Below are 9,551 nucleotides of genomic sequence, written 5' to 3' on the forward strand. Positions count from 1 at the left end.
CAGCAAGAAGTAGAAACAAAATTGGGGACAATCAGGAAATCCATTTCCTGGATGAACAGATTCTAGTATGAGAATATAATGGAATTTAGTCTACTATAATAATAAATATAACAGATTTAGAGAAATATGAAAAAACTTGTATGAACTGATATAGAGTGAAATCAACAGAATGCAATAGTTGACCACAGTAATGGCATGAAAGGAAAACAAATTTGAAAAACCCCAGAATTCTGACCAAAATAACAAGCAGTCAGATCTTGGAAAGTTTAGGGTTAAAACTTATATCCCTACCTTTTGGTAGAGAGGAAGGTGATACCTTCAGGTAATACCTGGAGGTATAGAATCAGGCATGCCTAATTTTGCTTAAATTCATATATTTCTTACAAAGTAGTGATTCCACTATGTGTTGAGTAGATAGAAGTAGAGATGGATTAATGAGGAGTGATAATTATGTAAAAAAGAGCATTAATAAAATATTTTAAAATACAATGAGACAAAAAGGTACAGAATACAGAAAGAACAATTTTGTTACACCCTTATTAAGCTTAATATAGTTTTTTCAAAAAAAAAAAAGAAAAAGAAAAAGAAAAAAACATTTTAAGGCAGCTTAGTCAATTAGCATTTTTAAAAAATGGATCTTCTAAGAAGATATAGCAAGAAAGGTTAGTATAAAACATATCCCCAAAACCCATAGCACAAGCTCCCACAAATTCACACAGTCTTTGGGGATAGTGACCAAAAAGTTAAGGTACAGTCAATATACTGTTGACTAGTCCACCCCTTTGATGTGTTAAGCTATTTTGCTGCAAGTGGTACTTTCAACCCTTTCTGCTCAGGTTCTGGGGTAGGGGAAGGAAAATATCTGCTACTAACTATGCATTTTCTCTAGTCCTTAGAATATTTATAACCTGGGCAAGTCCATCTCAGGGTTACTACTTAGTGACCTCCTAACTCTTGTGGCTAGGGCCAGACTCAGAAAGTTTACTTTGCTTAGAACTATTTTCTCTCCAGTATTACTCTCCCTGTTACCTCTCTGTCCCTGTCTATTGGGATTCCTTGGAGCTGCATGTAATTCCACGACAAATTGTAAACTCAACTTTAATTGGTCTATTTTGACAAGAGTAAGGTTGTAAACTCAACTTTCCTTGGTCTATTTTGACAAGAGTAAGGTTGATCTGATGCCCGCTGCACTTCCCCAGACCTTCCTTCATGTTGGGATTTCTAATATTCCCAAATAATAAGAAATAATAAGTTCTATCCCCTTCTTCTTTTTGCACTAGTGAATTCTCTTTACCTCTCCTTTTCTTTCTCTTCTTAAAACCCTTACAACAAAACAAGCTACTACCAGGTCCTCCATTTTTCTTAATTAACTCCCTGAATGTCCTTTGAAGACATAAGGTGTCTGAAAGGATGCTGGTTTCTTCTCTCACTATTGGAATGTTAGCAATAGGCTATACGAGCACATGTACACGCAAGCAATAGCTCTAATAAACTTAGTGTTCTGTCTCTAGACTTTTGTGCTTGCATTTCAAAATTGCTACTCATCTCTATTCTTTTTATCAGAAAAGCTTAAAACTCCTCTATTCCACTAAGGATCTCTCCCTACAATCTTCCTGCTCTCCAGCACCATAAGATTATATTCAATTTTGATGCTGAGTGAAATGAGCAGGACCAGAAGATCATTATATACTTCAACAACAATACTATATGATGATCAGTTCTGATGGATGTGGCCCTCTTCAACAAGGAGATGAATCAAATCAGTTTTAATAGAGCAGTAATGAACTGAACCAGCTACACCCAGAGAAAGAACATCTTTACTTTGCCCTCTGGTACAGATAAATCTGGATGGTTTTCCTTTATGATTTCTTGTAATATCATATGCAAGCTTTTAAAATTATATTTTTCAAGAAATGCAATGATTCTTTTTTGAAAATTAAAATGTTTATTATGAAACATTTATCTTTGCATCCTGATACCTCTTCCCCTCTCTCACCGGAAAAAAGAAAAGAAAAACCCTTGTAACATAAATGGACTAGTCGAGCAAAACAAAAGCCCTTTTGGGTAATATCCAAAATCTCTTGTCTCCTTCTATATATATTCGCCCATCATTTCTCTTCAGGAAGTGGACAGTATTTAGCATCATCAGTCCTCCGGAATCATGAATGATCATTGCATTGATCAGAATTATCATATCTCTCAAAATTACAGTGATCTCAGTGGGTACTAGGGGAGGGTTCCCAGGAAAGAAACAAAAGTTACAAATTCAGCATTCCCTGATTATTGTTGACTGTCCTGAATAAGTTGTACTGCCAACATGAGATAAAGTGAAATGGCTGAATCCTTGTAGCAAATAGAGACAGAGACCTACGTAGGCTTTCAGGGGCCATGCAATAAAAGCCTTTTTTAGGTGGCTGATATGAAGCTATTTATACCAGACCCCATAAAGATGAATTCCCATTGGAGCCAGTTCCCCAAGTGGATCTGCAATGGAGCAGTAAGTTCTTAAAGGATGTTCTTAAAGGCCCTCCAGTCCCACTTAAGCCTAAAGCATCCACCAAAAACCCCTACCCTATTTAGATCATTTAAAGGAGGGAAGACCATGGAAGGATATGGTATCGTGGGTGCTTTCTCAGGAGTTAATATCTGTGCAGGTCCTTTCAGCGTCCTCTATATATGTGGGTAGGGACAAATGGAATCCCTTAGAGTTACCCAAACAATCTTGACTCCCTGGGGGTGAGATGGAAAAATATTCCTTCTCTAGTGATGAAGATGAAGAAATATGGGGTACTTTGTTATACCGGGTCCCATTAAAACAACACTATGTTGCCCATGAGGAAGGCAGATGGTACCCAGAAGTTTATGGCCAACTACAGGGAGCTGAACAAACTCATCAGCCCATCAATACAGCTGTTCCTAACTTCATGAATGCCACAGTACCACGAAACCAACATGAGTGCTATGTGGTTACTGACCTCACTAATGCTTCTTTTCTCTATTCCTATGGCTGAGATGATAAAAATGAGACAACATAGCAAAATTTATGGAATACAGCAAAATCAGTAAACAGGAGAAAATTTATATCTAGATCCTTACATTAACAAAAATAGAGATCAAAAAATTGGGTCAACAATTTAAAAAGCTAAAAAGAGAACCAATTTAAAATCCTTAATTAAATACTGAATTGGAAATCCTGAAAATTAAGGAAGAGATTAATAAAACTGAATGCAAGAAAACTATTGAATTAATAAATAAAACTAGGAGTTGCTTTATAAAAAAATTAATAAAATAAAGCATTGGTTAATATGGTTTTTTTAAAAAGACCAAATCACTAGTATCAACAATGAAAAGGTTAAATATACCACTAATGAAAATGAAATTAAAGCAATTATTAGGAGATATTTTGTCCAAGTATATGCCAATAAATTTAACAATTTAAATGAAATGGAAGAATGCTTACAAAAATATAAACTACTCAGATTAACAGAAGAGGAAACAATATCTCAATGCACCTAGTTTAGAAAAAAGAAATTGAACAGGACAGGTGAGCTTCCTAAAAGAAAAGCATCAAGGCCGGATGGATTACAAATGAATTCTATCAACATTTAAGGATAAACTAATTACAATATTAAGCAAATGATTTGGAATAATAGTCAAAGAAAGAGTCCTACCAAATTCCTTTTATGAAACAAATATGATGCTGATATCTAAATTGCAAAGAGCCAAAACAAGAAATAAAATAATAGAGCCATTTTTCTAGTGAATATTGATGCAAAACTCCCAAATAAAATACTAGCTAGGTGATTACAACAATATATCACAACAATTATATATCATGACCAAGTGGGGTTTATACCAGGAATGCAGGGCTAGTTAATTATATCAATTACATCAATAATAAAAAGTAACCCCCCAAATCACATAATTATATAGGTAGATACATAAAGTTTTTGACAAAATACAACACTCATTCCTATTAAAAACAGTTGAAAGCATAGGTATAATAGATTCTTCTTTTAAATGACAAAAAGCATCTACCCAAAACCATCAGTAAGCATTATCCATAACAGAGGTAAGGTAGAAGCCTTCCCAACAAGATCAAGAGTGAAACAAGAATGCCTATAATATTATTATATTATTCAATATTGTACTAGAAATTGTAGCAATAGCAATAAGAGAAGAAAAAAAGTAAAGGAATCAGAATGTGTGATGAAATAAAACTCCTTTTTTTTTACAGATATGATGTTATTTGTTGCATTCTGTTTTCTTTCTCAATTTTTCTTTTTCTTCCTTCTTGATCTGATTTTTCAAGTGCAACAAGATAACTGTATAAATATGAATACATATATTGGATCTGACATATATTTCAACATATTTAACATATATTAGATTCCCTGATAGCTAGGGATGCGGGTGGGGGTGGGAGGAAGGAGGGGACAATTTGGAACAAAAAGTTTTGCAAGGGTCAATGTTGGAAAAATTACCCATGCATATGTTTTGTGAATAAAAAGCTTTAATAATAAAAAAAATTAAAACAGATAATATAATGAGATTCTTAAGAAAACCTAGAGATTCATCCTATACCAAGATAAAGTTGAAACAGGTTTATGATTTAGACAGAATAGGTGGCACTATAAGCAAATTAGGAGAGCAAGGGATAATCTATCTGTCAGATCTTTGGAGAAGGGAAGAATTTATGGCCAAAGAAAAACTAGAGAACACTATGAAATGCAAAGTAGATACTTTTGCTTATATTAAATTAAAAAGATTTTGCAAAAACAAAACTAATAACTGGGAAGCAGAAAACTGGCAAACAATTTTTACAGTCAATGTTTCCAAGAGAACTGAGTAAGTTTATAAGAATATAAGCCATTCTCCAATTGAAAATTGTCAAAGGATATGAATAGACAATTTTCAGATGAAGAAATAAAAGCCATCTACAATCATATGAAAAAAATGCTCTAAATCCCTATTGATTAGATAAATGTAAATTAAGACAACTCTGAGGTACCACTTCACACCTATATAATTGGCTAAGATGACAGGAAAAGACAATGAAAAATGTTGGAGGGGATGTGAGAAAAGTGGGACACTAATGTATTATTGGTTGAGTTGTGAAATGATCCAATCATTTTTCAGAACAATCTGGAACTATGCCCAAATGGCTATAAAACTGTGCAGACCCTTTTGATCCAGCATTGTCTCTACTGGGTCTATATCCCAAAGAGATCATAAAAGAGGGAAAGGGACCTACATGTGCAAAAATGTTGTACACAACAACAGCAAGATTATGTGATGATCAACTACAATAGACTTCTCTCTTCTCAGAAATGCAGTGATCCAAGACAAATCCAATAGATTTGTGATGGAAAATGCCATCTGCATCTAAAGAGAACTATGGAGACTGAATGTGGATTGAAACAGAGTATTTTCATTTTTTTTTGTTTGTTTGCTTTTTCATTCTAGTGGTTTTTTTCCTTTTGGGTCTGATTTTTCTTGCACAACATGACAAGTAAGAAGATATGTTTAGAAATGTTGTACATGCATAGCCTAAATCAGATTGCTTTCTGTCTTGGAGAAGGATGAGGTAAGAGAGGGAGAGAGAAAAAAATTTGAAAACAAAAATGAATGTTGAACTATTTGGAAAAATAAAATACTGCTGAGAAAAAAAGGAAAATTTTAGAGATTCAACTAAAAGGCTAATTGAAATAATAATTTTGGCAAAGCAACAGAATATAAAATAAACCCACGTTAATCAGCATTTCTATACTGGCTTCAAAAAAAATTAAGAAAATCATAAGAAATAGTGAAGATGTGACACAGGCCCATTTCTTAGAAAGATGTCTTTGCTAGCATCAGTGGGTATGTATCCAGATCCAGACTCACCACTCTGCTCCTCTAGTTCAGTGGTATAAAGGTAATCATTTTTGCTTGGCCAGTGGTTTGATGCCATTATTAGAGGACAGGGCAAATCATTCTTTTCTATTGAGTGGCACATCCCTAGCCAGTGACTGCCTTACCTTGTCCCACCATCTTGGATATGATACAGCCCTAGCATGTCACATGTGCTGCTGTGCTATACATGTGTACCACCCACATAGAGATTCTGCTTCTGCCACATATAGCAGCCTGTTTTTAATATCTTGCCTGGCTTTTTTATCTATAAACTGGGTGATCACTGGCTTGCTCAGTGACTTTTCTTCAAGAAAATGGATGGACACTTCGGGTCTAAAATTTGTACTATCATGCAGTTCCACTTTGCATTTTTTTCCTTGATATATTTCAGTAGTCTCCAAAGATGAGGAGGATGTTCAGGAATTCCTCAGATGTTGAGGAAAAGAACATTTGAGTGGGCTAAAAATGCTTCTAAAATGTTTTAGTTAATATATATATATTTGTAAAACAGTGTTCCAGCCAAGTATCCATATTTATGCAAAATTTATTTCCCCTGTTTTTCTTGTTTCTCTTGTTCGTGGTTTTCATGGCTATTAAAATAAAATTTAATTTAAAAAAAAGAAGAGATAGTAAGAGAAAGGTCGTTTAAGATAACTATAGACAACATAAGATACCTGGGACCATAATTGCCAAGACAAACCCAGGGAATATATGCAGATAATTATAAAGTACTTTTTTATACAAATAAAGTCATTTACATAATTGGGGAAATATTAATTGTTCATCAGTAGGCCAAGTCAATATAATAAAAATGACAATTCTGCCTAAATGAATCTACTTATTCAGTGCCATCCCAATTAAATTGCCTTCATGAATTTGTGTGTCATCCTGGCACAGAGGCCATGCTAATCTTCTCTGTATTGTTCCAATTTTAGTATATGTGCTGCCGAAGCAAGTGCCCAATTAAATTACCAAAAAATTACTTTATTGAGCTAGAAAAAGTAATGACAAAATTCATTTGGAAGAACAAAAGGTCAGGAATATCAAAGGAACTAATGAAAAACGGTAGAGGAAGGAGGTCTAGCAGTGCTAGATTTTAAATTTTATTATAAGGCAGTAATTATCAAAACTATCTGGTGCTGGTTAAGAAACAAAATGAATCAGTAGAATAGAATATATATATATATATATATATATATATATATATATATATATATATATATATATATATATATATATATATATATATATATGAAATACACAGTAGTAAATGGTTGTAGTAATTTTGTGTTTGATAAATGGAAAGTTTTAAATTTTTAGTGTAAGAACTCATTCTGGTAAAAAAAAATTATTGAAACAACAAACAAAAAGCAGTCTGGCAGAAATAAGGTATAGACCAATATCTTACAGTATTTGCCAACATATGGTCAAAATGGAAACATGATCTAGACCTAAAGGTAGATATCATAAGTAAATGAGAACATGGAACACATTAACTATCAGATTTATTGATAGAAGAAGAATTTATGAATAAGTAAGAGATAGAGAGCATTTTGAGGTATAAAATGGATAATTTTGATTACCTTAAATTAAAAAGGCTTTGCACAACTATTACCAATGTAGCCAAGATTAGAAGGAAAGCAGAAAACTGGGTAAAAAATTTTAGTGTTTCAGATAAATGCCTCAAATTTCAAACATATAAAAATAGTCAAATTTATAAGCATATGAGTCATTCTCCAGCTGATAAATGATCTACAGATATGAACAGGCAATTTTTGCAAGAAGAAATCAAAGCTATATGTAGTCATATGAAAAAATGTTCTAAATCATTACTGATTAGAGAAATGCACATAAAAAGCTTTGAATACCATCTTATACTTATTAAATTGGCTAAAGCGATAGAAGGGAAAAATAAGAAATGATGGAGAGGATGTAGAAAGATTGGGACCATAATTCACTGTTGGTTGAACTATGAACTGATCCAGTCTTTTTGGAGAACAATCTGGATTTATGTCCAAAGAGTTATGATACTGGGTATCACCTCTGACCCAGAAATAGGACTATTAGGTATGCTTCCCAAGGTTTTCAGGGGAAAAGGAAAAGAAGCTATATGTTCTAAAATATTTATAGCACTTGTCTTTGTTTAGCAAAGAATTGGAAACTGAGGGGATACCCATCAATTGGGAAATGGCTGAATAACTTGTGGGATATGGTTGTGATGGGATATTCCTGTGTTGAAAGAAATGAGTAGGTTGATTTGAAAAAAATATGGAAAAACATGTAAAAATGAAGAGTGAAATGAACAGAACCAAGAGAATATTATATATAATAATAGCAATATTGTTCAAAGAGTAATATGAATGACTAAGTTATTCTGAGTTACATGAATATTCAAATCAACTATAAAGGATCTATGAAGGAAGACGCTGTCTATCTCCAGAGAAGGAACTGATATATGTGGAACTACCAACTATATAATTTCACAAGTGTGCACGTACATACTTGTCAAATTTTGGCCTTCTCTAATGCAGGATCAGGAGAAAGAAAGGGAAAGAGCTTGGAATTCAAATGTAATAAAAAAAAAATTAAAAAAAACAACAACACTGAAAAGACAAAAAGCTTTGATAGACTCTAAAACTCTGATCAATGAAATGACCAAACAAAATTCTGATGATGGAATATTCTACCCAACTAATGACAAAATGTTTGGACAATAAACAATTAAACTTGGATGTTAAAACATTATAAAGCAAAGGCCCAAGGAAAAGTTATGAGAAAGTATATCCTTCTCTATTTTTGTTAAAACTTTTTTTTCTTAACTAGTGTTTATTCTGTTTCCATGACACAGGTCTATGCAAAAAGAAAAACAAAAAATTTGTAACAGATATATGTATCAAGTAAAATGAACACCCACACTGGAGATATCCAAAAATATATTTATCATTCTACATCTTAGATCCATCCACTGACTCTCAGCAGGTAGGTAGCATATTTTGTCACCAAATCTGTAAAAATAGTAGTTGGTAAACTGCACAATCAGAGTTAAGTATTTAAAAGATGTTTGTCTTTGCAATGTTGTTCTTACTGTATAAAATGTTCTCTGCATAATTTCATTCAATTCTTGCAAGGTTTCCCTGAAACCATTCCTTTTATCATTTTTATGGCATAATAATATTTTATATTTATATTTTAAAACTGAGGAATATACTCCTCAGTTAATGGGCACTCCCTTACTTTCAATTTCTTTGACACAATAAAAAGTTCTTTGGAGTATAGGCTGGGAAGGGCACATACAATTTAGTAACTTTGTGGGTAAATTTTCAAATTGCTTATCAGAATGGATAGAACAACTGATTACTGGATCAACACTGAAATAATATGTCTGTTTTTCTGAAGCCTTTCTAACATCTGTCATTTTAATTTTTCCTCAACTTTGCCAGTCTCATTAATATAAGCTGGAAGCTCAGTTGTTTTCATTTGTATTTCCTGACTTGTTAAGGATTTGGATTTTTTTTTTTTTTTACATGGCTGTTAATAGCTTGGATTTCTTCCCTTGAGAACAGCCTGTTGGTATCCTTTGACTATTTATCAATTGAGAAATGACTCTTATTTTTATAAATTTGAATCAGTTCCTCATATACCTTGGAAATTAGTAC

At 32.9% G+C, this 9,551-nt stretch overlaps 1 non-coding gene across 1 annotated transcript; it reads right to left on the bottom strand.

Annotated features, from left to right (window-relative positions):
- Positions 1 to 6,747: 6,747 nt before the first annotated feature.
- On the bottom strand, positions 6,748 to 6,850 carry LOC141549265 (U6 spliceosomal RNA). Its single transcript, XR_012484301.1, has one exon. It is a non-coding gene; the product is annotated as a U6 spliceosomal RNA (small nuclear RNA).
- Positions 6,851 to 9,551: the final 2,701 nt, after the last annotated feature.

The sequence above is a fragment of the Sminthopsis crassicaudata genome, chromosome X (assembly GCF_048593235.1).
Source record: "Sminthopsis crassicaudata isolate SCR6 chromosome X, ASM4859323v1, whole genome shotgun sequence".
NCBI lineage: Eukaryota > Metazoa > Chordata > Mammalia > Dasyuromorphia > Dasyuridae > Sminthopsis > Sminthopsis crassicaudata.